This window comes from Monodelphis domestica, chromosome 2 (assembly GCF_027887165.1).
Source record: "Monodelphis domestica isolate mMonDom1 chromosome 2, mMonDom1.pri, whole genome shotgun sequence".
Classification (NCBI taxonomy): Eukaryota; Metazoa; Chordata; class Mammalia; order Didelphimorphia; family Didelphidae; genus Monodelphis; species Monodelphis domestica.
Window position 1 is genome coordinate 271014438 of NC_077228.1, and position 26440 is coordinate 271040877.

Here is a 26440-nt window from a genome sequence, read left to right on the forward strand (position 1 = left end):
TAGCTCACTGGATTGAGAGCCAGGTCTGGAGACAGGAAGTCCAGGGTTCATATCTATCCTCAGATATTTCCTAGCTGTGTTACCCTGAGCAGGTCATTTAACCTTCATTCTCTACCCTTTACCACTATTTTGCCTTGGAACCAATACAGTATTGATTCTAAGACAGATGGCAAGGGTTTAAAACAAAAGAGGGAGTGAGAAGAAAGGAAGTGGGAGCATCAGTTGTAGACCATATTCTCAGAGTTTAGCTACAAAAGGAGGAAGAGAGATATGGGACAATGGTTAGTAGGAGTGGATGGATAGGTGGTTGAAATAAGAGACTTTTAAGGATGGAGGAGACATGGTTATGTTTGTAAGTAGCAGGGAAGCAAGCAGACAAGAAGAGATGAATATAAGTGAAAGTGTGGGGATGATGGAGAGGGTAATCTGCTAGAGCAGATGGGAAGGAATTCAATTTTCAATCTTATTTTATATAACTCCTTTCATGAATGTTCTGGTCAGACTACACTCTTTCCCCTCTTCTCATATTTCCTTTTCCAGTCTCAATCTTTGCTCACACTAATCCTCCATAACTGTGTAACAGTGGAGGTGAGAATAGGGAATAGATTCACAAGCCTATAATCCTATCATCTTTTTTTAAAAAAACCTTATTCCTTCTTGGAATCAATATTGGTTCCAAGGCAGAAGAGTGGTAAGGGCTAGGCACTGGGGGTTAAGTGACTTTCCCAGGATCACACAGCTGGGAAGTGTCTGAGGCCAAATTTGAACCCAGCACCTCCCATCTCTAGGCCTGACTCTCAATCCACTGAGCTACCCAGCTGTCCTCAATCCTGTCATCTTGACAGAGCCAGATCTTAGTGAAAGCCAAAATACAGGAAAAAAATAGGAAAGGATGAGCTTTACAATAAAAGTGATTTTCTTTCCTTAGAGAAAAAGTTGCCTACTGGTACATATATCAGTTGCCACATTGAGTCAGGTTTACTCCATGCAATTTCTCTCATATCCATCCCTTTCTCTCCATTCACATAGCCATCCTCCAGTTCATCCTTTGGATAGCTAGCTGAGTGAGTTTCCTAATTCTAATCTCACATTTTTTTAGGAATTCCCCATTATCTACTTAATAAATTTCTGATACAGGCATTCAGGCACCTCTACAATCCAGTTCCTACTTACATTTTTAACTTGATTTTATGTAACTTCCTTTCAAGAAGTTTCTAACCAAAGTAAACTCTCCTTATCTTTTCTTCTCCAGTCTCAATTTTTGCCCCCACTGATCCTCTATAATTTTATTATAGGAATACACAATGGAGTCAAGAAATAGGAATAGATTCACTTGCCCATAATCATATATCCAAGAGGGAGATGAGATTGCAGGAAACAAGAAATGAAATCACATGTTGGGATGCTTGGTACTTCCAAAGGACCTATTTTGGAATTTTGTCTACCTTGAAATACAGGAAGTATCTGCCAGGTATTGTAGATAAGGAGTCATGCAGAGTATAGGATATTCTAGAACCTGAGAACCATGGAATGCTGGACATAGAACCATGAAGAACTGGGTTCAACTTTTGTCTCAGACCCTCACTTGCTGAGTGGCTCTGAGTAAGATATTTAATCTTTCTGGACCTTAGTTGCCTTATCTATAAAATCAAAGGATTGGCCTCAATGACCTCTAAGTTCCTTTTTCAATTTTGAGTTCATGTTGCTTTTGACACTGATTATCACACTCTTCTCCTGGATACTTTCTCTTCTCTGAGTTTTCCTGACATTACTTTCTCTTGTCTCTGCCTCCTCCATGTCTGATGTCTCCTTCTCAGTTTTCTTTGCTGGATTATCGTTGGTGTCCCCCAAGGCTCTGTTCTGGGCCCTCTTCTCCTTTTTCTCCACACTACCTCACATCAGCTCCCATGTGTTCTTTTATCATCTCTATACATATGATTTTCAGATTATTTATCTAGCCCTAAACTCTTTCCTGATCTCCAGGCTCATACCTCCCTTGAACATCTTGACCTGTATGTTCCATAATCATCTCAAATTCACTATGTCCAAAATGGAACTCATTATCTTCCTTGCCCTATTTTGAGTTTCCAGTTTACAATCTCAGTGTTGTAACTCCTCACTCACTCTAACCCTACAAATCAAATATCTTGCCAAGTCATATATTTTCTACTTTAACAGCATCCATCATAAACAATAACTTCTCTCTGTTTATAGCCACCATCTTGATGCAGAACTTCAATATCTCAAACCTTGCTATTGCAACAGGCTTTTCCTGTCTTGTACAGATTTCACGCAATAAAGAATATGAGGACATTTCTCCAGGAGTCATATTTTTATTTTTAACAAATGCATATGTATGCTAACAAAAAACAAAAAACATTGCCCTCTCTCTCTCTCTCTCTCTCTCTCTCTCTCTCTCTCTCTCTCTCTCTCTCTCTCTCTCTCTCTCTCTCTTCCTACGCAAAAAGAGGGAGAGGGCCCTGTCTCTTCCTTATAAGGGGAATCGTATCCTCTTGCTCATTGGCCTGACAGCTCAACCTTGGGATTTCCCTTGCCAGTCCTCATTGGTGGACATTTTGAGAGAGGAAATAAACTTAGAAATCTCAACTCTTCTCTCATTATTTTATCATAGTAAAGGCAAGTCTCACATGAAAGAGGCCAGCTTTCCCCAGTCACATGGCTGCAAAATTCAATAAGCTAGAGCTAGAGGTTGCTGACCTCTCTTATCTAAAAGAATTATTATTTACAGATAATATAAGGAGTGGATCTCTACCTCACCTCTAACAAAAACCAGCCCAGTGAGATGCCTTGAATCCTGGGAGTAAATTACTTTAGTTTGGAAGCTGGCTGAGCCTCAAAACCCAAAGTTCAAGAAAGGCTTCATATAGAAATTATTAAAATTCAACATTAATTCTTCTCAATGTCTCTTCCCTCTCCATCCTCCACTCAGTTGCCAAAGTGATCTTTCTAAAGATAGGTCTGGTTCTGTTATCCCTTGACTCTTCTCAGTCAATACCAATGGTTCCCTATTGATTCTAAAATCAAATACCAAGCCAATACTGTGTATTGGTTCTAAAACAGAACAGCGGTAAGGGCTAGGCAGTGGGGGTTAAGTGACTTGCCTAGAGTCACATAACTAGGAAGGGTCTGAGGCCAGATTTGAACCCTGGACTTCCCATCCTTAGGCTTAACTTTCAATCCACTGAGCTACCTAGCTGCTGCTCTGTTTGTCATTTTAAAATCCTTTATACATTTCTAGGCTTCTTACACTTTATTCCCCTTCAGGTATTCTATAATCCATTGATATTGACCTTTACCCTTTGTCTCCCACATGATGCTCAATCCCTTGATTCCATTGGTGGCTTTTCTTTTTTTTTTTTAAATTTAAACCCTTACCTTCCATCTTGGAATCAATACTGTGTATTGGTTCCAAGGCAGAAGAGTAGTAAGGGCTAGGCAATGAGGGTCAAGTGACTTGCCCAGGGTCACCGCTGAGAAGTGCCTGAGGCCAGATTTGAACCTAGGACCTCCCGTCTCTAGACCTGGCTCTCAATCCAATAAGCTACCCAGCTCCCCCCTCCCATTGGTGGCTTTTCACTCACTCCTGAAATGTTCTCCCTTCTCACCTTCATCTGGCTTCCTTAGTCTTTTTCAAGGCTTAGCTTAAATTCTGCCTTGTGCAAAAATATTTCTTGCCTCCTCTGTAGAGAATTAGTTCAACAATTTTGCACAACTCTGTCTCACTAAAATCCAATTTATGTGCAAGTCAAAAGACATCATAAGTGATGTCACTTTGGTCATCTTTTGAGTACAAAAGACAATGACCAACCAACCAGCACCACAAGTGCCTTCTTTCTTAGATTACCTTTCATTTGCACTATCTATATCTTGTTCTGGCAGCTTGGTGGCTTAGTAAACAGTAGAGCCTGGAGTCAGGAAGACTTATCTTCCTGAGTTCAAATCTGGCCTCAGACACAAACTGTGTGACCCTAAGAATGTCATTTAATCCTGATTGCCTCATCTGTAAAATGAGCTGGAAAGGGAAATTCTAGTATCTTTGCCAAGAAAATCCCAAATGGTGTACCAAAGAATCACACAAAACTAAAAAAGAAACAACTGAACAACAAAAATATCTTATTCAAATAGTTGTGTGCATGATGTCCCCTCCATTAGAAAGTGAGCTCCTTGAAAACTGGGATCATGTTTTTTTTTAACTTTTCTTTGTATCTCTGAGGCTTAGCACAGGGCTTAGAATATAGTAGAATTGGTGATTTAATGACTGGTTCTCTGATCCTCTGACTGGGATAGAGGACAACAGGAGAGACAGGACCAAAGCCAAACTGAGTCAAATACTGCCTATAGCCAAGTTCCAACTTGACTCATACCCCTGGGATTTCTCCCATTTGTGTTCTGAGTTTATGCAGTAGCAGGCACCGATTCTACTGAGAATTGTAAAGGAAAATAGCCTTACTCCCTTGAAATCAACAGAGTGAATCCCATTTCTGCTCTTTACATATTGTAATAAATATGCTTTATGTTCCTAGGTTTATTAGGGGCTTGCTGCTTGCAGGCAAGCTGACTTGAATACTCCTGAGGGAGAGCCAGAAATTAGCTAAATTCAGATGTTCCTAGATTTATCTGGGTGGAGGGAAACACAAGCCATGGAGAGCATTAATTATTGAGAAACCTCTAAGACTGAATTTGGGTTCAGAATACTTTTCCATGGCAATTTTGGATCAGAAATTTAGAACTGGATTGGATCTTGGGAGCCATTTAGTTTGACCCTATAATTTTTCAGATGAGAAAATTGAGGCACAGAAACTTGCCCAAAGTCACACAGATGGTGTCTAAAGTAGGGTTCAAATCTAGATCTTCCTGATCCTAATTATGTATACTTTCTACTATACCAAGAGACTTCTTACATTAAATTGTAATCTTCTTAAGGTCAAGGACTGTATTTTCCACCTTTTTGTATCCTCAGCACTTAGAACAGTGCCTAGCACATAGTGGGTATTTAATAAATATTGATTGATTGATATTGATTGATTGATTGAACTGGAATGACTTCCTCATTTACTATCCTGGGTCCTTCTTCTCTTCTTCCTCTATACTATTTTACTTAGTGATTGCATTGGCTTCTATATGTTTAATTACTGTCTCTAAGCTGACTGCTGACATCTCACATATCTACCTATTGTGCCACAAACTCTCTGCTGGCCTCCAATATCATATCTCCAACTGTCTTTCAGACATCTCAAACCAGATGTCCAGGAGAGATGTTAAACTCAATATATCTACCATGGAGTTCATAATCTTATCCCCAAACTTCCCCCTACTCCTATCTTCCATATTACTATTCAGGATAACATCATCCTAACAGATCCTCAGGTTCATAAACGAAGTGTCATTCTCAATTATTCACGTTCTCTCTCTTTCCCATATTCAATATATTGCTTTATTGATTTCCCCTCTGCAACATCTCTCATCTACACTCCTTTCTCTCCTTGGACACTGTCTCCATTCTGGAACCTCACAACAGGACTATTGCAATAGCCCATTGGTAAGTCTGCCTACCCCAGATGCCTCCCCACTCCAAACCATCTTCCATTCAGCCACTAAAATGATTTTCCTAAAGCACAAGTCTAATCATGTCACCACCACTTCCCTCTCCCCCTCACTCAATAAACTCTAGTGGCTCCCTGTTGCCTCCAGGATCAAATACAAAATGCTATGTTTGACATTCAAAGCTCATCATAACCTCCCTCCCTCTTGTGTCTCCAGTCTTCTTACACCTTACTCCCCAACATGTACTCTTCAATCTAGTAGCATTGGCCTCCTGACTATTCCAAGAACAAAATATTCATCTCTCAGCTCTGGGCATTTTTTTCTGCCTGTCCCCCTGGGATACTCTCCCTCCCCATTTCTGCCTACTGGATTCCTTTAATTCCCCACTAAAATCCCACCTTCCACAGAAAGTCTTTCCTAACCCTTCTTAATTCCAGTGCCTTGTCTCTGTTTAAGTATTTCCTACTTACCTGTATGTAGCTTGACATACATACATACATACCTATATTTATTTATTTGCATGTTTTCTCACTCATTGGGAGGCAGCTACAGTGAGGATAGAGTTCTGGCCCTGGAATCAGGAAAATTCATCTTCCTGAATTCAAATCTGGCCACTGACACTAACTGGGTGACCCCTGAGCAAGTCACTTAACCCTGTTTGCCTCAGTTTCCTAATGAGCTGGAGGACATCTTCACATGTTGGAGTTAGACATCCCCCTAACTCACTGACAGGTTTGAAGCCTGTCCATTCCCCTCAACTTGGTTTAACCCATCTGCCTAGATGGTTTTACCAGGGGCTGGCTACTGCACATGGTACAGTTTCTTGAAACCATAGGTGAAAGTTGGATGAAATGTGGACACCAAAATAGGATAAGTACCCCTGAAAAGGGCTTCATGGATCCTCGTAAGTGCTTACTAGTGGATTGGCTGATATATCTTCCTTGAGGGGAGGAACTAATTTTGTTTGGTTTGGTTTTGTCATTCTCAGCACTAAGGACAGCACCTTACACACAACTTCATTATTATTTTCTGGATTGTATTGGAGGAAATAGAGGTTCAGATAGAAACATGGAATCACAAAAGGAGAATCTCAGAAATCATTTAATGCTATACTTTCATTTGATAGATATAGAAACTGAGGGCCCTGAAGTCCCTTGCACACACGGAGCATGAGTCAGTGAGAAAGCTAGTGTTGGATTTAAGTGTTTTCACTCAAAAACCAGAGCTCAGGATCAACTCAGCTCTCCTCCTTAAACACCTAATCAGATTCACAGTCAGAAGTGATCTCTCCCTCCTTGAAGCTCTTATAACATGGAGCATATTATACTTTTTCCAAGAACTGACCATTTTGGGCCTTGTATGATAGGTATGTGAGTATATGTGTTCCTTCCTCTGTTAACAATTCACTTCTTTTATGGTACTATAAGGTTTTTAAATGCTCTATTTCATCTGATCCTCATAACACCTTCTGAAGTAGGTAATGCAAGTATTATACTTCAACACTTAAATGGCTCAATGGTCTCAATGATGTGGTCCTTTCTCCAATGGTGTCTAGGCAACCCATCCATGACTTATCAGCTCAGATAATTCTCATCTGTGTTCTAAAATCTCTCCTAGAGGATTCAGCCAAAGCTTTCCATTAAGTCTTTTACCATTTCATAGTTAAAAGTGGAGTCTCATAGAGTCATACATGTGGGGCCAGATGGGACATCAGAGGTCAAGTAGTCCAACCCTCTCTTTTTTACAAATAAAGAAACTGAGGTCCAGGGAGTTTAAATGACTTTCAGATAGTATCTAAGTTGTATCTGAACCCAAGTCCTCTGACTCTAGAAATGCAATAATAGGCTAGATAGGAATGGAGAGGCAGAACGACCAATTAAAATGCTGTTGCAATAGACCAATTGTGAAGTGATGAGGACTTGAACTAAGGTGGTGGCTATATGAGTGGAAAAAAAGAAAGAAGATACAAGAGATATGATGGAAGATGCAAGATATGGCAACTGAGTGTATATGGGGGATGAGTGGTGATGTTCTCTGTATAAATAGGGAATTTTAGAAGAAAGGTGGATTGGAAGGAGGGAAAGAAGAGAAAATAAATTCACTTTGGGACATGATGAGTTTGAGATGGCCCCAGAAAGCCCAATTGAAAATGTCCAGTAGGCAATTGGTGATGCAGGATTTGAGCACAGAAAAAAGGTTAGAGCTGGAAATGCAAGTCTGAGAGTCATCAACATAGGGATAATTGGAATTTATGAGGTTACCAAAAGAATGTAGAAAGAGAAGAAAAGAAGGCTCAGGACAAACATTAGCATATACTCCTATAGCCTTGCCTCAGGGATCCACCTGGAGGGGTGACCCAGGCACCACATTGATAATCAGAGAATCATCTCTGCAGGATTGCTAGCAAGGAATCTAGTGTGATTTTAACATATGCATAAGAGATACTTTGTTGGAGGTGAGCTTTTAAGACAATTCTGCTCTAATAAGTGAAATTCATTTTTTGTAATCAACAAAAGTAATAACAACAGAATCTTGTATTTTCTATATCTTTCAGTCAATTGTATAACTGCAGATGAGTTCTAGTTCAGAAAATTATTTGTGAAAGCCTGCCTGTTCCCTTCTCATATTTTCATCAAAGGTGCCCTCAATAAATGTGTAGATCATTTTATTAAAAATATTATAGAGATGAGAAAGAAAGCATATGGGTAGATAATTGCTAATGTCTTTTTCATTGCTTTATAAGTGGCATCTGATTTTTTTTAGTCATTTGATATCTTTACTTCTTTGAGATAGCTTGAAAACAAACAGTTTGGTGCTTTCAAAATTGCAACACCTCCAGAATAAATTTCTTTTTTACTCTTCTTAGACTGGTTCAGTTTCTCTTGCTAACTTCATCTTCATCTTCTTTAGTGCCATTTCTACTTCCTCATGTAGCACTGAGGTGTTAGAGCCCAAATGTGTTTGTTCTGCTATCATTGTTGATGAGAATAGATCACTATAGAAACACTGACAAATGTTTCATTTTGTGCCAATTTTTGTCCTCTTTGCAGTCTCATCTATAAATGCTCTCAGAATAATTTGAATTATCTGGGTCTTACACTAAGCTTTCTCTTATATCTGTTTCCCCTTCCACAGGACCCATTTCCCATGTTTTATGAGGAAATATTTCTCATAATTTTCTACCATCTTCCTTAATAATGTTTTGCAGGTCAGTTTATACTCTAAATTGGTGCTCCCCTTAGCTGCCATGTCTTGCCACATGGCAAGGAGAATAAATATTTGATGACTGAAATGATTTCTGGATGTTTGGAAATCCCCTGTTGCTTTTCACTGATGATAATCAGAATCAATGTCTTTATCTTTGTCCATTTCCCATTTGGGGCATTCATAGACTATTTGAATAGATCAGATTGGATTATGTACTAATTTTGTCTTCCAGTTTGGATTATGTACTAATTTTGTCTTCCAGTTTGCTGTGTAGAAGCTAAAACTAGTTGGTACTCTGACCACACAAAGAACTGAGTAAGAAATGACTTACATTATTTCCCTGGATATCCTTGATCTTTTGTTCTTCCAAATGAACTTTGTTATGGTTTTTTCTAAATCAGTGAAGAAGTATTTTGGTAGTTCAATGGGTATGGCACTAAATAGATAAATAAGTTTGGGTAGGATGGTCATTTTTATTATATTGGCTCGTCCTATCCATGAGCAGTTAATGTTTTTCCATTTGCTCAAGTCTAGTTTTAGTTGTGTGGCAAGTGTTTTGTAGTTGTGTTCATATAGTTCCTGTGTTTGTCTTGGGAGGTAGATTCCTAGGTATTTTATTTTGCCTAAGGTGATTTTGAATGTCCCTGAACAATTTGCAGGGATCCAGGAGAAAAAAACACTATTCATAAGCAAAGGATAAACTATGGGAGTGGAAACACCGAGGAAAAGCAACTGCCAGAATACAACGGTTGAGGGGACATGACAGAGGAGAGACTCTAAATGAACACTCTAATGCAAATATTATCAACAAAGCAATGGGTTCAAATCAAGAAAACATGTAATGCCCAGTGGACTTACGTGTCGGCTATGGGGGGTGAGGGGGAGGAAAAGAAAATGATCTATGTCTTTAACGAATAATGCTTGGAAATGATCAAATAAAATATATTAAAAAAAAAGAAATGACTTACATTGTAAATAAGTCATTTCTTGTTATTAAGATATGTATATATTTGTAATGTTATTTGGTGTTTGCATGTTCCAACACCTTTTGCTTTTTTTAACAAAAGTCCACAGAATACAGAAGAAAAAGGTATGATTGATAACATGGTTCTTTGGGGATATGATTGGGGATATTGACTTTAAATGATCATTCTATTGCAAATAGTAATAATATGGAAACAGGTTTTGAACAATGACACATGTAAAATTCAGTGGAATTGCTCATTGGCTCCATGAGGGAGGACAGAGGAGGTGAGGGGAAAAAACATGAATCATGGAACCATGGAAAAAATATTCTAAATTAAATAAATAAATAAAATTTGTTTGTTTGAAGTCCACAGAATATGGGGCATGCCACTTTTGAGTGGTCTAAATATCCTTCAGCCTTTTTCATTTCTGAATCTCAAAATCAATTTTCTAATAGATTCCTCCCCCAATATTCCCTATACCACCATCTTCTTGAATTCACAAACTATGAAGATATGCATATAATAACTTGGTCTAGGGAATATTATCAACTTTTTCAGACTTCTCTCAAAATCTCTCTCTGGATTATTGTTCCCACCCTGAAGTACCTCTAGGGAAATCTCTAAAGTGGAACTTAGGTATGGCTCCTATCTAGGATCTCACTAAAGAGTGGTAACAGCCTTCTAGCAAAGGTACTCAATATAAAATATGAATATCAGGTAGAGGAGAGTGGTTTTTTTCTCCACCATGGAAAAGGCTTAAATCATAAAAGACTCATAAGCATGAACATATACAGAAATATAAAACAATAACCCATCACATATATTCTACTCTACCAAAAGGCAAAAATGAATTTGTGGGACTGCTGAAATAGATATTTCACATTCATCCCAGACCTACCCTGACTGGGAAGTTCACAAGGTCTAACTCTTCTGGTCAACCAAACCATGGCCTTGTGTGGCATTTTTAGCCTATTTAGCCATAGTATCCCCTCAGAAGTGGTGCTGTTGTGGCAATAAGCCCTAATTGGGCATTGAGCACCTAACTCAAGAACTCTTGGCCTCTCAGACTCATACGGTCACCAAGACCTGGAAATATCTGTTTCTCAGCTAGCATATAGATGCTAGATGGTACAGTGGATACATCACTGGGCCTGAAGTCAGGAAGACCTAAGCTAAAATCTGGCCTCAGGCACTTACTAGCTGTGTTGACCTTAAGCAAATCTCTTAACCTCTGTCTACCTCAGTTTACTCATCTGTAAAATGGGGATAATAATAGCACTTCCCTTGCAGGGTTCTTGTGAAGATGAAATAAATGTAAAAACCCTTTTTAAAAATATGGATAATATGAAAATGTGTTTTGCATGATTTCACATGTATAATTGATATATTGCTTGCCTTCTCAGTAGGAGTGGGAGAAAGGAGTGGAAGATAGGGAGAGAATCTGGAGCTCAAATGTTTAAAAGAAAAGAATGTTTAAAATAAATAAGTTTTTCAACATGTTTTCAAAATTTAAAAAAATAATAATTATAAAGCCTTTAGCTTGGTACCTGGTGCATAGTAAGTGCTGTAGAAATGCTAGTTTTTATTAATATTCTCAGAATTGGTCCCCAGCCTATGCTCACCTTGGCAAGTACATGTTCTCATTGCCATGGGCTTAGAGCCACTATTGCAGCTGGGGTAAGTGAAGAGAAATCCCCCTTTCTCCCTGCTATAAAACAAATGGAGAAGAATCACTGACTCTAGGAGTGCCAAAGTGAGAGAGGAAGGCATAGAAGGGGGAGGAAGGAGGGGGAAATAGACAGAGGAAAGGGGCAGAGAAAGGGAAGAGACAGAAAAGGAGGGGGGAAAAGGACAGAAGGAGAAAGATGAAGACAGAAAGAGAGAGAGATGGGGAGGAAAAGAAACAGAGAAGAGAGAGACATGGACAGAGAACAAGAGGAGAGAGAGAGGCAGAGGCAGAGACAGAGACACTGACAGACAGAGAGAAGGAGGAGAAAGGAGGGGAGGGAGGGAAAGACAGAGAAGGGAAGGGGAGAGAGAGAGAGACAGAGAGAGAGAGAGAGAGAGAGAGAGAGAGAGAGAGAGAGAGAGAGACAGAGAGAGACAGAGAGAGAGACAGAGAGAGAGACAGAGAGAGAGAGAGAAAGAAATACTTTTTGTCTTCTTGTCCTCTGTTCCTGTTATAGCCCCCTAGGTGGATAGCTTCTATGACCAGTCATCTTCAGTATAACCTGTAGTGCTCAGGTAGAAGAAGCACAAATTATAAGCCCCAAACAGAGGATTTCCTATTTGATCCTGGAGATGAGAGGGCTTACTGAGTAGGGGAATGACATTGTCAAACCTCTAGTTAAAGAAGATAACCTTGACAACTGAGTGGAGGACCAACTAAAGTAGGGAGAAAACTGAGGCAGGCAGAGCCACCAGCAGGCTATTGCAACAGCCCAAGAGTGAGGTGATGAAGGCCAGTGCCAGAGTGATGGCAGTGTCAGAGAAGAGAACAGGGCATATACGAGAGATATTACGAAGGTAAAATTGACACGACTTGGCAACAGATTGGATATGGGGGATGAGAGATAGTGAAGAATCTAGACAGACATGTAGGTTGTGAGCCTGGGCGCCTGAGATATTTAAATGTTCCCTATTCCTAAGGTTTGAATTTAAGAGGGAATATACTATGGTAGCAAGTACTGGGGATATATTGGTTACATTGGAGATAACATTGCATTAAGACTGTCACTCCTGGCACATTTTCCAGCTGAATTTAGGGCTAGCACAGCCCATGTTCCTTTGACAAGGGATTCAAGATCAATGTAAGGTGGTGGAAGAAGACAGAGGAGAAAGAATAGTCAGGAGGGATTGGACCCAGTCATACTGTCCTCTGTCCCTTGTCACTGTTCCATCTGCGACAGTCAGGGGTGACTCCTGTAGCATTATCCTTTGAAATATTGAAGCAGCCCCCCCCCCCCATTTTAAGGCTACAATTTTAAGGGCAGACAGCCAAACTGATGAATGGCAGAATTCTTAGGGCCTGAATCTGGTGAACCCAATGTCTCAATGGGCAGCTGTGTGGTGCAGTGGATAGAGTGTCATGTCTGGAGTTAGGAAAACCTGAGTTCAAAAACAACCTGACACATCCTGGGCAAGTCTCTCAACTAACTCTCAATTTGCCTCAGTTTCCTCTTCTGTAAAATGAGTTAGAAAAGGAAATGGCTAACCACTCCAGTCTCTTTGCCAAAAAAAACCAAATAGAGTCACAAATAGTTGGACACAACTGAAAAACAACTCAGCAACAGCAAATAACTTGTTTGTCTTTGAAGTTTCATGTACCAGAATAATAAAAAATTCTTATCCCACCCTCTAGTCCCAGTGTGGAAGCCTGCTATGAGTCAAACTTCCTGTGTCTTGTTCCCACTCTACTGGGAGGTAAGATGTTTTTTAAATAAGATATTGAAATCCAGGTTGGCTGTCTCCATAGTTCACAAGAGTGAAGGGAGTAAAAATACTCCAACCCGAAAGGGGGATTTTGCCTTGGGGACTGAAGCTGAGAAGTAATTAGAATAGTGTATTTGATAGCACATATGCCTACAGCTTCTTGATTTTACTTATCTAATTAAACTACTTGTTTAAAGATGAACTTGAGGTCTGAGTGAATGTTAAAAGTGTGTCTTTACTCAGAGAGGGTTGCTAGTAGGTGAATCTGTAATTTGCAGCTAGGTGGCCTGGAGTCAGGAAGACTTCTCTTCTTGATTTCAAATCTGGTCTCAGATACTTTCTAGCTGTGTGACCCTGAACAACTCACTTCACTCTGGTTGCCTCGGTTTCCTCATCTGTAAAATGAGCTGGAGAGGAAATAGTGAATCACTTCCATTACTTTAGCCAAGGAAATCCCAAATGAGGTCACAAAGAATTGAATATGACTGAATAACAAGTCAGCAATTGACTAATAATTCTAGATTTAGGACTGGAGTGAAACAGTCTGATTTACAAAATACCCAGAACCAGAAGTGATTTCCTATGTTTTCGCCTGTTAAAGAGGATATTGGCCATATAAATGAGGTGTTACCATAGTGTCTTGCCATATTCATTTATTTCATGTTTATCTCCTATTTTAAATCCAACTCTCCTAAGCCTAATAAAATGTTCCATTCACCTTCTTGTATCTCCAATGAATTCAAGTGAACATTTTGGGGTTCATCTGTACCCAAGAAGGTGCAGGTAAAAGCTGTTCACCTTTAGTTTTGGAAACTCCTAACCTTTAGAGACAGGGAAGACTGGGTAACTCCAGTTAAAAGATCACCCAAGGGGGCAGCTTAGTGATTAAGTGCCAGGTCCAGAGATGGGTTCAAAGGTCCTGGGTTCTAACCTGGCCTTAGATACTTCTTATTTGTGTGACCCTGGGTAAGTCACTAATCCCCATTGCCTAGCTCTTACCACTCTTTTGCCTTGAAACCAGTACACAATATTGATTCTAAGATGGAAAGTGGGGGAGGGTTGGAAAGAGAGAGAGAGAGGGAGGGGGGGAATGAGGGAAGGAGAAGGAGAGGGAGAAGATGAGGGAGAAGAAGAATAAGGATAGGAGCTGGACCTTTGATTTCAAAGAGGATTCCCAGATAAAGAAACCAAATCTACCAATTCAAATTAACACCTTCTCTGGAACTGAAAGATTCCTTCAAGGTCACAAAGCCAGTTGTGTCACAGGACAGGTGCATGTGATAAACATCAGTAATGAACAAATACTGTATTTGGAGTCAGAAGACATGAGGTTCAAGTACCAAATCTACCAGAGACAATCTGTGTGTCTGAAAAAATTGTTTCACTTTTCTGAATCGATATTTCTTCTTCCAAGGAAGGAGCAGTAATAGCTTTAGCTTTATTAGCTTTATTTAGAAAATAAATGTTTTCTAGAGGACTTTCTAGAAAATTTGCAAAGCACTTTCTTCACAATAACCCTGTGAGGTAAGGCGTGCAATTAGTAGTGTTTCCATTTCACTGATAAGGAAACTAAGGCTCAGACAAGTGAAATGAGTTTTCCAGGATAATACAACTGTAAATAAATTCTAAATCATAAAAATGAAGAAATAAAATAATGAGAATAAATAATAATAATAAATAGAATAATTTAAAAATCCAAACAAAGATATGAGCCCAGATCTTTACTGTTACAAAGACAAATACTTTGCCCAGTACACCAATTTATCCTGCCATTTTGTTGTTGTTCTTTAGTTATTTCTTTTTTTATTTAGAATATTTTTCCATGGTTACATGATTTATGATCCACCCCCTTTGCTTTCTCCTCCCCACTCCCAAAACCAACAAGTAGTTCCACTGGGTTATACATGGATCATTGTTCAAAACCTATTTCCATGTTATTCATATTTGCGGTAGATCGATTCTTTAACATCAAAACCCTAATTAAATCCCTATCATACTACATGGTCAAGCATATATTTTTCTAATGCATTTCTAATTCCACAGTTCTTCCTCTGGATGTAGATAGTGTTCTTTCTCCTAAATCCCTCAGAATTGTCCTGGATCATTACATTGCTGCTAGTTGAGAAGTCCATTACATTCAATTGTGCCACAGTGTATCAGTCTCTGTGTATAATGTTCTCCTGTTTCTGCTCCTTTCACTCTGCATCAATTCCTGGAGGTTGTTCCAGTTCATGTGTGTTATAAGGGATTTAGCAAGAGAGCAAAGGCAGAGCAGAAGAGGGAATTGAGGAACTCTGAAGAGGACACAGGCAGTTTCTGCCCAGGCAGATTCTTCTCAGGAGGAGACAGGGCAATTGGTGGGATTACTCTCTGGAGTAGGACTGTGTGATCTTCCTTCAAGCAAATTTATCTTCTGGGAAGTGGTAGAGAGTGGTTAACACTCCACTGTGTAAGTTAAACTATTACTGTCCTGAGTAGTCCTGCTACTGCTGTGATCTCTACTAGGACTCCTCCCAGACTCAAAGGGACACAGGCTATAAGACCATCCTTTGACTCTTGTTTCTGTTACCAAATTTTAATATATTGACCAAGGGGGTTAATTTGAATAGTTATAAGAAGTAGACTTATAGGTAGTGAAATCTACTGATTTAATGATTTAATGGGGTTTAGCACTTTGACCTTGGGTTGAGATCAGATCATCCCTATTCCCATCCCTTCTTCCTTTACCTTAAAATAAACTGTTATTTGTTATAATTATAGGTTTTACCCATTATTTTAATATAACCTATTTCACATGGAATTCCACTCCATTTCATTATTCCTTTGAGCACAATAGTATTCCATCACCAACATAAACCACAATTTATTCAGCTATTCCCCAATCAATGGACACCCCCTCATTTTCCAATTTTTTGCCACCACAAAGAACATGGCTATGAATATTTTTGTATGAGTCTTTTTCCTTATTATCTCTTTGGGGTACAAACCCAGCAGTGGTATGGCTGGACCAAAGGGCAGGCATTCATTTAAAGTCCTTTGTGCATAGTTCCAAATTGCCCTCCAGAATGGTTGGACCAATTCACAACTCCACCAGTAGTGTATTAGTGTCCCAATTTTGCCACATCCCTTCAAACATTTATCACTTTCCTTTGCTATATTGGCCAATCTGCTAGGTGTGAGGTAGTACATTAGAGTTGTTTTAATTTGCATTTCTTTAATCAGGAGGAATTTTTAATGTGCTTATTGATAGTTTTGATTTCGTCCTGTGAAAACTGCCTATTCATGCCCCTTGACCATTTGTTGATTGGGGAAGGGCTTGATTTTTTTTTTGTAAATTTGACTTTATGTAGAACTCTTTTCTGAGATGAGATTGTTTAAGAATTCTATTTCCTCTTTTGTTAATCTGAGCAATTTATATTTTTGTAAATATTCACCCATTCCACCTAGATTGTCATATTTATTGCCATATAATTGAGCAAAGTAGTTCTTAATAATTGCCTCAATTTCCTCTTCATTAGAGGTGAGATTGCCCCTTTCATCTTTGATACTATTAATTTGATTTTCTTCTTTTTTTAGATTGACTAGTATTTTATCTATTTTATTTGTTTTTTTTCAAAGCACCAGCTCCTAGTCTTATTTGTAAGTTTAGTAGTTGTTGGGGTATTTTTTACTTTCAATTTGATTAATTTCTCCTTTAAGGTTTCCTCTGTCCATTTTTTGGTTCTCCTTTTTCAATTGGCCCATTTCTTTTTGCATCACTTTCATTCTCTTCCCCACTTTTTCCTCTACCTCTAATAATTGGGTTTTGAAGTCTTTTTTGAGCTCTTCAGGAATCTGTGTCCAATCCATATTTTTCTTTTGAACTTTGGGTGTGTTTCCTTTCCTTTCACTGGCCCTATCTGTGTCTACACCTTTCTCTTTGTCTCCATAAAAAGTCTTGAGTTAGGTGGGTTTTTTTATTGTTTGCTAATTTTTCCTATCTAATTATAGATAGGCTTTGTTTTCTGGGGAGTTGGGGTGCCCTCTTAAATGTCAGTCCTTTCTTAAGGACTTATTTCTTATTTTCAGCTTATTTTCTGGGTTGTTACTAGTTTACCAGATGATCTGAGGGCTGAGAGCTCTGAGAGTCCCCTCCCCCTGCTGACTTTGAGATGCTGACAGCTTAAAGACTTTCCTCAGGCTTGGGCATAAGCTTTTGATCTCAGTCTGAACTTGATCAGGTCAGGTGCAATACAGATTCTAGCCCCAGGCTTAGGCTCAGGCTTTTGTTTTTGTTTTTGTTTTTGGTCTCAAAGGTGTTCTTGATTTAATCAGGCACCCCCTTAATTGCCCTATCCTGGAACTCCACCCTTAGTTTTGGGCAAAAAGATCTCTGGGAACCTCCCCCTGAGAACTGTGTCCTCATCCCAAGCCCAGACCAGGATTTCTGGCTTCGCTCTGGGCCCACAAGGATTGACCCCTTCTGCCAAGATTTCCTTGGGCTGGGACTCCAGACTTCTCTGCAGGTTTGCAATTTCAAGGGGTATTAGTTGACTTGGACCCACTAATTGCCCAGCAGGATCTCAGGGTCTGACTTAGCTTGGATTTAAGTTGGGAACCTGTACCAGCAAATGTGTGGGGTGGTGGAGGGTGTGGTTTGCTCTGGGCTTGCTCTTCACTTGCTCTGTTCCTCTCTTACCTCAGTTCCCCAAATGATTTCTGCCTACCTTTTGAGTTATTCTTTTTTGAAGGTTGTTTCACTTGTTTTTTTTTTTTTACTTGTTTTGTGGCAATATTTTACTCTTGGTCAGAAAAGATTTTCATGGTAAAATGGTGAGCTGCTGCCCTAGTTACTCCTCCATCTTGGCTCCCAAGAGGAATGTTCTTTAGTTATTTCAAGTGTGACTGACTCTTCATGATCCCATTTGAATTTTCTTAGCAAAGATAATGGAATGGTTTACCATTTCCTTCTCCATCTCATTTTATGCATGAGGAAACTGAGGCTAACAGGATATATAACTTATCCAGGGTCACATAGCTAGTAAGTGTATGAGGTCAGATTTGAACTCAGGTCTCCCTGCCTCCAGGTTTGGTGCCCTATCCACTGTGCCACCTAAGAAAATCTCTAAGGTCTATTCCAGCTCTAAGTCTTAAGGTCCTAACATGCCTTGGTATATGATTTTATAAGTTGCTATAGCCAAAAACCAATTTACCAGCTAGTGATGGGCCTCTCCGTACTTAATACTGGTGCTAAAAATAATATTAAGAATAATTTAGTATATAACAAGGTAAGTTCCAAATGGGTTCATGAGTTAGACATAAAGGGTGCCACCATAAACAAATCAGAGGAGTATGGAGGAAATTACTTGTCAGAATTATGGATAGGGGAAGAGATCATGACCAAACAAGAAATAGTTTCACGGAAGGTAAAATGGACAATTTGGAATTCATAAAATTAAAATGTTTTTATGCAAACAAAATCAATGCAGCTAAAGTTTTAAAAGAAGCAATAAATTGAGGGAGGGAATCTTTGCAGCAAGTTTCTCTGATAAGGATCTTAATTCGAAGATATATATATATATATGTATATATATGTGTGTGGAGCTGAGTCAAATTTATAAATATAACAATCATTCCTAAGTTACCAAAAGGTCAAAGAATATGAACCAAACAGTTTTCAGAGGAAGAACTCCAAGCTATGAATAGCCATATGAAAATGAGCCCTAAGTTTTTAATAATTAGAGAAATGCAAATTAACACAACTTTGAGATACCATCTCATACCATAAGATTGGCAAAGTTGACAAAAAAGGGAAATAGCAGATATTGGGGGCACTGTGGGGAAATAGGTGTTTTGATTCACATTTGGTGGATCAATGAACTAGCCCAGCCATTTTGGGAAGCAATTTGAAACTATGTCCAAAAAATTTTTTAAACTTTGCATATCCTTTGGACCCAGTGATATGGCTACTAGATCTATACCCTAAAGAGACCAGAGGAATAGCAAAAGGATCTATATGTACAAAAATATTTTGTAGTAGCTCTTTTTGTGATGGCAAAGAATTGAAACTAAGAAAGTTTCTGTAAATTGGGAAATTTTCCAATAACTTATGTTATATGAATTTGATGGAATACTATTGTCTTGTAGGAAAGGATGAAGGAGTTGGTTTCAGAAAAACCTGGAAAGACTTATATGGGCTGATGCAAAGTGAAGTGAGCAGCACCAGGGGATTCAAACAGCTCATATAACATTTTTGTATAGACAAACAACTTTGAAAGCTCTAAGAATTCTGATCAAGATAATAACCAACCACAAATCCAAAAGACTCATGATGAAACACATATTATCTACCTCCAGACAGAGAGCTGAAGGACTAAAAGTATAACTTGAAGCATATTTTCTTTCCTATCCCTCCCTTCTTTCCTTTCCTTCCTTTCCTTCTTCCCTTCTTACTCTCTCTCTTTCTCTCTTTTTTCCTTCCTTCTTTTCTTTCTCTCTTTTTTTTGGCATGGCCAATGTGGGAATTTGTGTCACTTGATCATATATATTTATAAATGGTTTTGTTTTTCTATCCTTCTCAAAGAGGGGGAAAAGTAGAAGTCACAGGGAGAGAATTCAGACCTGAACATAAATTTACATTTTTAAAAATAATCTGGCATAAAATAACTCTCTCATTTTATAGTTTATGAAATTGAGATCCAGAGAGAAGAAAGACTATGATTCTCTGAATGAACATTTGTTTCAAAAGAGGCTAAAACTGAAGACACACCTAGAAGGAAGACTATCATTTAACATTTTCCCTCACTCTAAGTGGTGTGAAGATAGGATTAACTCTCCCTTTGCCTATTTTTAGCTAATCAAATCAAGAACTTAAAGCACCCCTACTTACCATTAAGTAGGAGAGTTCACAAGTCTCTTACTCTAGGTTTTTTTTTTTGGGGGGGGGGTTGTTACTCTAGTAAGTGACATGAACTCTCCTACTTAATGGTTAAGTAGGGGTGCTTTAAGTTCTTGATTTGATTAGCTAAAAATAGGCAAAGGGAGAGTTAATCCTATCTTCACAATGGCCTGTAACTGAGAGTAGAACTTTTCCTATGAGTAAATTTATTAATAAGGAAAAGGAGAGAGAGAAGATAGAGTTTAGATGATTCAGGGGCCCCAAGAAGGAAGAACTGAGAAAAGGGCAACCTGGAAGGATCATAGAAGCAGAGATTTGGAGCTGGAAGAGACTTTACTGGCCGTTAGGGACACGATACAATTGGAAAGGGCAGCTAGGTAGTGCAGTGGATATAATGCCACCCTGGAATCAGGAAACCTCCTCTTCTGGAGTTCAAATCCAGCCTCAGAAACCAACAAGCTGTGTGTGGCTCTAGCCAAATCATTTAACCATTTGTTTCAGTTTCTTCATCTGTACAATGGATTGGAGGAGGAAATGGCAAACGATCCCAGTGTCTTTACCAAGAAAACCCCAGAGTCATAAAGAGTCAAAGCAATTAAAAAATGACTAGTCAACAATTTAATAGGGAAAGTCCTGAATCTGCAGTCAGAAGACCTGAGTTTAAGACATAGATTTATCACTTAGGACCTGTATGACCCTGTATTCTCCAGGGGCCTCAGTTTCCTCATAAGTAAAGATGAAGAATAGGATGCTTACATGCCCTGTAAGATCCCTTTCAACTTTAAATCTTTCATTCTGTGATGTTAGTGATAGTCTAATCCAAACGTATCATTTTATAGAGGAGTAAAGTGAGGTCTAGAGAAAACAAGTGCCTGCAGGGATGCCCTGACTGGAAGCTGGGAGGTCAAAGATTCTCATGTAAGTATTGCTCAAAAAGTTGAGCCAACTTTTCAGAACGTGGGGAAGTTATTCAGACCTTTGGGCAGCTGAGGTCCAGTCCTTCTGACTGAACAGGAATAGGAAAGAGAGTCCAGTCTGGGAATGCCCCCAGACTTGGTCCCTGGGGTTCAGTCTCCATTCCATCCCTCCTCCTCTTTGTTTTCATCCTTGCCTCTCCTTTTCCCCATCACTCGCAATAAAAACAAAATTAGGGGCTGTTTTAAGAAAAAGCAAATTATAGTGACATACTTTAATTATCTCCGAGCAATGGCGGTGGGGCTAAATTACCCAGGCAGGGACTCGGAGGTTACCTAAAAATAAAGCAGAAGCCTCATTAGATGCTAATTGCAGCTTTTGCCGCCTAAGTGAGATTTTAACACAATCTGCCATTCACTGGTTTTGCCATATGTGGGGTGGCATGTGATGGGAAAGGGCCCTAGGGTGGGGGTGGGTGCTATGTGTGTGTGTGTGAGTGTGTGTGTGTGTGTGTGTGTGTGTGTGTGTGTGAGAGAGAGAGAGAGAGAGAGAGAGAGAGAGAGAGAGAGAGAGAGAGAGAGAGAGAGAGAGAGAACCTTAGTCTTGGGAGACTGATAGAGGGAAGAGAGGGAGACAGAGGGAAGAAGAGAAAGACTAAGAGGAGTGAGTGAGAAAATATAGAGGAGAGGGAGGAGACAAGAGGATAAAAGAGACAGTGGAATGAGTGAGATAAGAAATAGAGAAGAAGATAAAAGGGAGAAAAAGAAAGTGAGAGGAGAGGGCAGAGAGAAGGGAGAGAAGAGAAAGAGTAAATGAGGAAAGAGGAAGGAAAGAGAAAAGGGAGATTGAGAAAAAGAGGAGAGGAAGAAGAGAGGGATCAAAGGAGAGAAGAAAGACATGGCAAGTAACAGAGGGAAAGAGAAGGGAAAAAATAAAAAGAAGAATGGAAAGAAACAAATGAAGAGAAAGAAAAGGGAAGGGATACAGATGAGAGGGGAAATGTAAAGGAGAGAGAGTGATGAGAAAAAAAGGAGAAATATTTAGAAAAAGGAGGGAGCGAGGAAAAAGGAAATAGAGGGCAAAGGGGGGGAAAGAAGAGGGATAGGTACCATTCATTCAACCAACACTTACTGAACTCTTATCTAGTATGTACAAGTCAAGAAGACTCCTAGGCAGATAGTACTGTTTTCTCTCTTCAGCAAAAAGGGAACAGGGGACTTAGAGAATGGAGGCAGTGAACTCTTAGTAGACAAGGGGTGTCTAAGGTGGGAAGATCAGAGATGTTCATGCCCTATGGGATTCATTGTCCCTCATTGGCTCCCTACAGCCTTTTCCTAGTAGAAGAGAGGTTTCCCAGCCCATCATCTTCTTCCCACTTTCCTCTCCATGAAACACTTGGGGAGAGGGCAATTCATTCCAGAGAAGGGGCCTTGTGCAACTCAGGGAGCTGAGGGGATTGGGCTATAGATAGAACTAGGGAGAAGAAAGAAAGACTAGGTAGTACATGAACAAACATGCAGGATTTTTAAGTCAGGGAGACATGAATTCAAATCCTGCCTCAAACACTAGCTGTATGACACAAGTGAAAGCACTTAACCTCTCAACCTCAGTTTCCTCATCTGTAAAATTGGGGTAAATAATAGCATTCGCCTTACAGGGTTGTTGTGAGGATTAAATGAGATATTTGTAAAGTATGCTGCAAATCCTTAAAGTACCATGTTATATATATATACATGTATATATAAATATGCTAGATATTAATATTAGATGTAGTCATGGTAGTCAGGAGGCTGCCTCAGAATAAAAGGTAACAGTGATGTTGTTGAGAGCTCTCTCTTTCTTTGTGCCTCATCTGACTTCATTTTGCTTCTTCCCCAGAAAAGATGCCTCTGAGGGGCTAAGCCTGGAGCTGGAGACATAGGGAAGGTATGATAGAGAATCACTCTGACTGTCCTAGGGGGCGGTCCTCATAAAAGGTGGTGAGGGCTGAGGGGAGAAAAAGGGACCAGACAGTAGATTGAGGGCTGGCCCTCAGATAGGGAATAGAAGACATTTAGCAAAGGTATCCCAATGAGGGCAAAATCTGGGGCTAATGTAAAAGAACAGGTCAGCTAATTCTTGCATCACAACATAGGGGGAAGAGACAAAGCTGAGTAACCCCTTCACCCAAAGTCACTTCACCCTGTTGGCCTCAGTTTCCTTATCTGTCAGATGAGATGGAGAAGGAAATGACAAACCACTCTAGTAACTCTGCCTAGAAAACCCCAAAAGGGGTCATGAAATGTCGAATATGACTAAATGACAACAAAAAGGATCTTTACTCTTCTTGCCTAAGGTTACACAGCTAAATTTGAGGCCAGATTTGAACTCAGGTCTTCCTGACTCCAAGCTCTGTACACTAGCTGCCCTAGTAAACATCTTGACCTGAATCCCATTCAATGGGTTCTTACTCCCTCCATTCCCTTCCCCCTCCCACACTTCCTAAGGTTTGGCATCCCACCTGGTGGACTCTCAAACTACACATTTTTACTTTTCTGGCCTCAGTTTTCTCTTCTGCAAAGTGACAAAGTTGGATTAGCTGATGAACTTAGTCCCTTCCAGCTCTGATGATTCCATGATAACATATCACTTTCCCTGATCTCAAGGGAGGGGGATAGAATATATACAACACTAAGTATGAGGCATACTGTTACATATTAAATGTACTAGAAAAGTACAAAACAGAATCTTATATGAGGTCCACAAAGGAAGAGAGGAAATCAGAGAAATCTGCTTGGAGGAGGCAGCCATGTGAATCAACTGATCTACTTTTCCACTCTAGCACCAGATTTTGCACCTCTACTAAATTGTCTTTTCCTCTTACCACCCCACCCCACCAGATCCAGCCCTCAGCCTACTGTCTGGTCCCTTTCTCTCCCCCTATTCTCCCCCTTCTTCCATAAGGACCATCCCCTAGGATACTCAGAGTGGTTCTCTGTCACATCCTATCCCATGTCCATCTTTCACCCAACCTTTACCTACAGCTCCAAGAAGCTGTAACATACACAGTGGCCACACCTGGTAGAACCATCTCAGCAGATGGACTAAACCAGATTGAGGGTAATCAATAAACCTCAAACCCACTGATGACTTAGGGAGATGTCTTCTACTCCATGCTCTTGAAGACTTCTAGTGGAATGGGCAGATGAGAACAATTAGTTCCAATGGCCATGAAGGTGTCTGAAGAAACAGTGTAGACAGCTTAGAGCTCCATCAGACATGGAAGATGCCAAGATCATCCATTGCATTCCAAGCCATCACTAGTCATCTTGACTTTTTTCTTGCCACTGGATTTGAATGACCAGAAGAGAGAAGAGGCTGATGATTTTGTGCAACTCTGCCCCACTTAAATTCAGCTCACTCATACAAGTCAAGACATCACCTCATGATATCACTGGTCATCTTTGAAGCCAAAGTATGAACAATTATGGTATGTCTCCAGCTCCAGTCTCGGCCACTCAGAAGCATTCCCTCCCTATCTTTATAATACCCTCTAAACTAATGAAGGTGTAGTACTAAGGGTTGTCCCTTCCTTTGCCCTAATCCCAGAGCCTCTGGTTAGTCCTCCATCCCATTTAAAAGAAAATCTTTTATGTGATTTTTAAAAACATAATTTGAGTTGTTTCTCTTGAATTTTCTAAGAGGAACACAGTAGGATTCCTACCTTTGTACAGATGTGGAATTTGGAGGATTCCACTGTGGTTCCCTGTGGATCTAAACCCTAATTCTTCATCCAGGCTTTCAAGGCCCCTCCACTAATTATTCAAAATGGAATAAGTCCATCTTAATTCTTACATCATCCTTTCTCAATAGACACCCCAGTTTCTAGCTAAGCCAAATGATTTTTCATACCCACATGCTACCTGCATGGAAGTCCTTCCTTCCTGTCTCTCACCATCACCTCTGGCTGAAATCTCCTTTTAAAAATTGTTCAAAATTCACTTCCTCCAAGAGATATCCCCTGATCAACCCCACTCAGTCACATTATGTCACACTGTGTTCCTTTCACACTTATTGAGTTAGTTTATTATCTGTACCATATTAATCGACTGCTTTATGGGAGCTCCACAGTCATTTTCATGTGTCCTGTCTCCATAAAACTTAGAACTTCTCAAGGAGAATTCTCCCTATATAACATTTTGCATGGGTCTTTCAACTAATTGCCTAAGTTTCCTCACCTATAAAATAGGAATAACAAGAATAATAGTTAACACAAATTCAATGTCCCAAACTGAAGAGATAATATGGTATGGTAGGAAAAAAAAACCTTCCTGTAGTATCAGAGAAACTGGGTTCAAATTCTATTCTAAGGCTTCCCTGTGACCCGTGGACATGCTATTTCACCTTCTTCATCTGTCAAATGAAGGAATTAAGACTAGATGGCCCTTTCTGAAAGGCATTTCCATTCTAAACCTATGCTTTTGTCATCTCTCCTTTTAATCTACCCTTTCTGCCTTCACTCACCATTTCTGCCTGTGGCACCACCATTTGTCCAGCGTCCAAAATCTTGACATTACCTTTGACTTTCTTCTCTCTCTTAATTCTTAATTATCAAGGCTTCTGATTGTACCTTTACAGTGTCCTTCTTGCATGTCTCCTCCTCTGTTATTCCCATGGTCACCCACACTTGACCAAGAGTTGTGTGAGGATAGAGAAGATAGATAGGTCCCGCCTCTTCCCTCCTTTTCCCCCTTTCCAATTCAGCCTTCACAACACCACCAAGGACTTTTCTTATGTATAGATCCTAGTTAAGTTCTTCCTTTGTTGAAAACTTGCCAATGCCTCTTTCTACTACCAAACAAATGAAATATCCACCATTGGACCTAGTATACGATGCCATCCTGCCCCTTCAGTCTTAAGGACAGCGAGTGGACCTGTGATTTCATTGTTGGAGAGAACTCCTCCATAAAGAAATTCCCTCTACCAGTTCAGGTCTGCACCTCCTCTGAAACTTAGCATTTCCTAGAGAGCAGAAGAGTTGAGTGATTTGCCCAGAGTCAAACATCCAGTCTCATCATATGAATTTGTTGTTGTTTAATCATTTAGAAGTCTCCAGCTCTCCATAACCCTGTGGACCCCATAGCACACCAGTACTGTCCACAGGGTTTTCTTGACAGATACTAAAGAGGTTTGCCATTTCTCTTTCTCCAGTGGATTAAGGCAAGCAGAAGCTAAGTGACTTGCCCAGGGTCACATAGCTAGCAAGGATCTGAGGCAGGATTTGCACTCATGTCTTCCTGACCCCATTGAGTCACCTAGTTGCTTAGCATCACTAGCTAATAACCTGTACTTATTTTCCAGTATAGTTGAACTAAACTACTTGCCTTCCTATGTCCTATGCATTCCCAAATCTATGACCTTACTTTGTGGGGTTTCTATATCTGAGCTACCTTTCTCCTTCCCCCATACTCACATGCTGAATTCTTACTCACCATTC

General features: G+C 39.8%; 1 long non-coding RNA gene across 1 annotated transcript in view; it reads left to right on the forward strand.

Annotated features, from left to right (window-relative positions):
* Nucleotides 1-21260, forward strand: part of LOC130457339 (uncharacterized) — a 33411-nt gene extending 12151 nt beyond the window's left edge. Inside the window, exons 2-3 of the long non-coding RNA XR_008916516.1 lie at nt 13102-13163; nt 20889-21260. This is a non-coding gene — a long non-coding RNA (uncharacterized LOC130457339). The remainder of the gene's footprint in view (nt 1-13101; nt 13164-20888) is intronic.
* Nucleotides 21261-26440: the final 5180 nt, after the last annotated feature.